Genomic DNA, 5,870 nt, shown 5'->3' with positions numbered 1-5,870 from the left:
TAGATGTGTAGTAATTAATTTGTTTATATTATGTTAGATTTTTTGTTAGATTAATTAGATTTTTTTGTTAGGTTAGATATGTAGTAATTTACATATGTAGTTCATAGATTTTTTTGTTAGATTAGATTTTTTTTTTGTTAGATTAGATGTGTAGTAATTAAGTTTGTTCATAGAATTTTAATGATTTTTTTGTTCATAGTATTTAGAAAAAGGAAAAAAAATAAGAAGTAGTTTATATATAGTTGATCTAGCTAGTTGATTTAATAAACTAATTTATTTTACTATGTATAGAAGTAGTTTGTTTTTAGTAAGTACTACTTATTTATTTATAGTAAGTGCTTAGTAGTTGAACTAGATAGTTGATTTAATTAATAAAACTACTTTTATTTAACTATATATAGAAGTAGTTCCCGCATCGACGTCGGCGATGCCTATCCCGCATCCTCGCCGTCGTCGACTCGGCGGTGGAGGCCTGCTTGATCAGGGCCATGTTCGGAACTGGGCTCCGCCGGGCTGGTATTGGGAGGTGCTATCTTTCGGGGGACGTAGGTTGGTGAGGAGGCAGCCCGTTGTTGACCCGATCCTTGTTTGGTGGCGGTCGCGTGGGCCAGTGACGGTGGTGAGGCATCCGGACACCGCGGAGGTGGTACGTCACCATGTCAGCGAGGAGAACGAGCACGTCCGTCGCTACATGGTTGCATTGGAGGGCAGGTTCGACAATACTTGGCAGGTTCTTCAGGGATCTCACTGGAGCTATGATTCTGTGATGGTTCCTTATCTTTGGTGTCCACCGCCCGCGTCGATACCCGTCGGGCGCTACGGTTCTAGTTGTATTAGTGATAATATTCGACGATGTACGGACACCAAGAGATGATGCACTTTTGTTTATAATTATTGAATGCATGCTAATTTGAATACTATACTTTATTTTATGATTTGGTTTTGCTTATTTTATGATTTAGTTTTGCTTATTGAATGCTCATATTGGATAAGTTCTCCTTCATTCCCGTGTGCTAGACAATTTGATATAATAATGCATTCGGGAATGAAAGGAGGAGCTACGTACATCGATCATCGATAGTTAACTCGTGATTAATAATAATGATCTAGTTTAATATTTGAATTATGAACGTAGGCCGGAAATGTCGTATTCATCGGACGACGAAAACCGCTCGGGGGAGTGCGACTGGTGCCACGACGACCGAGGTATCTGCGACAGGTTCATTGAGCTGGACGAAGATCGTCGCTTCAGCATTAAGCTCGAGGAGACCTTCGATGTTCATACGGTACGCAACCGACGATAATAATTTTTTTTCGTAATTACTCATGACTTCAACTATTTTAATCATGACAATATTTTTCATCTTTTTCAATTCGACTAGCTTATCCCATACTTTTCAAGACGCTATGTCTTGGAGATGATGGGTTTTGAAGACCATGAAAGTTTCGAAACCAAAAAAATTACCTAAGTACCCATCATGGTGTGGATTTTCAAGTAAAGCTGTTCAATGCTTAGAGTGTAACCCATTTTGGTTCCAAAAATTAGGAAGCACTTTACAAGATGTATGGTTTTGATGAGGGTATGCTTGTTACCATGGATCTTGGTGATCCTACAATCGAGCAAGAGAGACCTACGATTTTCATCCTTGTGGATACACCTCCAATTCTTTCCCCATGTGAGCATAACATAGTTATTAAGTAATTTATATTGTTTATTTTAAAATAGTTGATAACTTATTCTCCATTGACAGCTTATTTTCATTCTTCAAAGAATGTGCGGAAGATGGTAGACAGAACCTACTACACCGAAGGCTCCGAACTAACTTATCAGGAGAAAAATCATCTGGTCGCATTTTGTACTGATCTTGAGAATTACAATGTCTACAATTGAACTCCTCAACATTATGGTCAATACGTGCCACTAGTGCACGTGTTGAACTACGGTAACTACCATGGAGATACCCTGGTAAGATTTTATACTATTACGACATTCGTGTATCTTTTTGCACACTTCTAAAACTAGTACATCATATCATTGCTAACTACGAAGTTATTACTATGTTTTTCAACAGATAATCCCAAATGATTGTGTGCTTCATCTGATGTATACACACGGTAGCTTTCATGTTTTGAACATACAACCAGGTCGTCTTACGAATCTCAACTGTCCATACCGGGTTTCTAAAAGAAGTGGAGACATGACAATCAAAGAATGGAAAAAATGTATGGACAGTCGTAAGGAGCTTCTTGAAAGCAACATTCAGCGAAGGGAAAAAATTGGAGACAGGATGATCGCCATTCTTCATAATGGAGAGTCAGGGTCTATATTGTTTTATGATATTTTACCTTAAGGGTGTTTAGGTCCTACCTGATACTGATGATCATGTGTTAAGAATAATTATGTAGGTTTGGGTTCGATGACTATGAGGATGATGATCGTATGACTTATTATTAATAACGAGTAGAAGTTGTATGATGATGCATGCATGATTAGTAGGACGAGTACTTGTTATTATATATGCTGATGTATGTGAGCATGCATGAGTTATTATATCAGCGGGTAAAATAAACATATATAGCAGCAGCGTTCGTAAACCAAGGACGAAGATATAAGAGAGGACACTTCTCTCTATTAGCTAGCTAATATAACGACCTAAAAATAACCCCAAAAACCCCTAAAGCAGCCACTTTCCAAAAAAAACATGGACTTTTGGTCCCGGTTGGTGCCACCAACCGGGACCAAAGGCCCCCTGACTGGGCTCGACGCACATAGCCACGTGGAGGCCCATTAGTCCCGGTTCTAGTTTGAACCGGGACTAATGGGTGGATGTATTAGTAACGGCCCATTAGTCCCGGTTCATGAACCGGGACTAAAGGCCCTTACGAACCGGGACTATTAGGTGTTTTTTACTAGTGCTTTAGTGGGTGATCATAGTATGTCAACTCCTCTCGTCCTCGCACTATTGAAGAATACCCATGCACTATGTTGCCAACGGGCCGCGAACACCTTCAGTCCCTCGCATGGATTTTGTTCGCAACACTGGAGACATGCATGCATGGATCTCCCCGGTTTTTTTTATCGGAGTACCTATTTTGACCGTTGACGGGAAGAAACTTAGTTTTGCTTGATTTTGACCAAATGGTTGGACTGAAATCTAATGGCCTTCCTTTATTTTCCTTCTGCAGCCAAGCTGGCTTCCTCTTTTTTCGAGCAACCGGAAGTGTTCTGCCTTTTGGAAAAAAAAAGATAAGGAAAAAAATGAAGCTACATCTACGGGCATTTTCTTACGTAAGAAATTGGGGGGCAGGGGTGTTGATTGGTTGAATATGTATTACGTACTCCATTTGCTGGGCCAGCTCTAACACCTACCTCACCATCTTCTATGATGCTGCCGTGTCATCCCATCTTAGCGAATGTCCTGGCGAGCCCTCGCCCTCCGATACTGCGGCCGGTCTCGACCTCACATCTCGAGCTTGATGCTTAGGGTTTTGCCTTGTGCGCGAAATAGCTGCTGTGACAACAAAAATTAATTGGGGTAGCTGCCAGCCCATCCGAATTCAAGCCCCGGCTTTGACGTGTGGTGCTGGCGGACTTTTTCCTATAAAAAAATGTCAACGAAGGTTACCACCTGGGTTGGTCTCATTATAATAATAATGACCAACTAATAGCAAATGCGCCTTTTCGGGCACCTACTTTTACTCGCCCGTCACTGATTTGGAGAGGAGCGATCTTCAGCCGTTTCTCATGTGGTGATCATAGATAGGTAGTTTATCATTCTCCACAGAGATATCTTTAGCTTATCAGTAACACTTTCATGTCAGCGTAAAAGTAACAGTGATATATAGGAGACATATACTACTACCTTATCCTACATCACATCTCACTCCTATCAACTTTTCCGACACAGATATGTACCCTCACTAGTAGAAAATATAGTTTTGGTCACAGCTTAATATACACATTAGTCCCGGTTGCATCACGTATCGGGACTAATGTGAGCATTAGTCCTGGTTCGAGCGGCTAAGGCGTCGGGAAGGCATTAGCCCCGGTTCAAATGGGACTTTTAGTCCCGGTTTGAGACACGAACCGGGACTAAAGGACATCACACCCTTTAGTCCCGATTCGTGTCTCAAACCGGGACTAAAGGTCTAACCTTTAACCTTTAGTCTCGGTTTGAGACACGAAAAAGGTTCAAACACGAAAAAGTAAAACAGTCATATCTTTTGCATACGATGTAGAAAAGAAACGCATAATATATAAAAAAATCAGCACGAAAATCCGCATCCGGTTTTGACTGCCGTAGGCTTGTTTGCAAATTTTTAGAATTCTCAAATTCTGAAAGGAAAAAAAGATATGCTCAAATTTCAATTTTTTTGACTTTTTGTTAAATCTGGTCAAACTACTTATTCAAGAAATATTAGTGTTAATAAATAATTATTTTTAGTTTTTTGACTTTTTGTCAAACTGTGGTCAAATCTGGTCAAATTGTGGTCAAACTATGGTCAAATCATGGTCAAATCTGGTCAAACTATGGTCAAACTACTTATTCAAGAAATATTAGTGTTAATAAATAATGGAAAAAGTCCAAAATAAATCTTGAAGTTATAGATGAAAGCGAAATCAAACCCCAAACTTTGAATCCCGGAAATTGACACTCTGAACTTGCAATCCCGGTCTATTTTGGATCCTAGACCTGTTTGGCAAACTGGGAATAGTACAATCCGGCCGGGATAACTAGCTACTCTCACGGATAAGAATTTGGGCCGGCCCACTACAACACAACAAGAATTCGTGAAGTTTCAAAAATGTTCGCGCATGTTTAAAATTGTTCGCGAGTCAAAAAATGTTCCTGTTTTCTATTTTCGGCGAAAATTAAATTCATTTTGTGTTTTAAAAAAAATATTTGGCATTTTAAAATTCTATTCACATTTTAAAAAACTGTTTGTGATTTCAAACAGAAAATCACATTTGCCAAAAATGTTCATAATACCAACAGTTTTTCAGATGCTATGATTGTTTTCAAATTTTCAAATTATGTCACATTTTTAAAATATTTTTAACAATTTCATAAACTATTTCGTAAATAATGTTTTTAAAAAATGTTTAGTTTTTTTTGAAATCTTTGAACATTTCATGAAGTGCGAGAACTTTTTAAAATTTTCGAATAATTTTAAAAAGCAACAACTTTGAAAAAGCCAACACCTTTTGAAACATCAACATTTTTTGAAACCTGAACGAAAATTTAAAGTGCAAACACTTTTTGAACTATAATTTTTTTCTGAAACCTGAACAAAATTTTAAAGTGCGAACACTTTTTGATACATAAACATTTTCTGAGTTTGTGACATCTAGAAAATACCACAAATTCTAAAAAAATGTATGGGCCAATTCAAACAATGTTTATACAATGTATAATAATATTTGCGTGATTCAAAAAAAAGGTTTCGTACATTCTAAAAAATGTAACATTTCAAGAATGTTCGCGAGTTTCAGAAAATGTGTTTGTGGCACTTTCAAAAAAAGTATGTACAATGTATCGAAAATGTTTGCGTGTTGTACAAAAATGTGTCATAACCTCAACAGAATATACGTGAGATGTATAGAAAAAAGTGTTTGCGAATTTAAACATGTTGAACCATGTAAAAGAGTGTTTGTGTAGTTTTGTAAAATGTGTATTGTCATTAAGAAAATGTAAAACATGTATTTCGAAAAATATTACCATGTATTCAATTTTTTTTGAAAACATTTAATTTCAAAATGTCCATAACGTATTTGAAAATATCAAAAATTTATCAAAAAATATTTAATGTCTGCGTTTAAAATGTACATTGGGCACTGAGAAAAATTAGGCAATTGTAAAAATGAAAAA

Source organism: Triticum dicoccoides, chromosome 7B (genome assembly GCF_002162155.2).
Source record: "Triticum dicoccoides isolate Atlit2015 ecotype Zavitan chromosome 7B, WEW_v2.0, whole genome shotgun sequence".
In the NCBI taxonomy this organism is placed as follows: Eukaryota; Viridiplantae; Streptophyta; class Magnoliopsida; order Poales; family Poaceae; genus Triticum; species Triticum dicoccoides.
The sequence above is the reverse complement of the archived record's forward strand: the minus strand, read 5'-3'. Positions refer to the sequence as shown.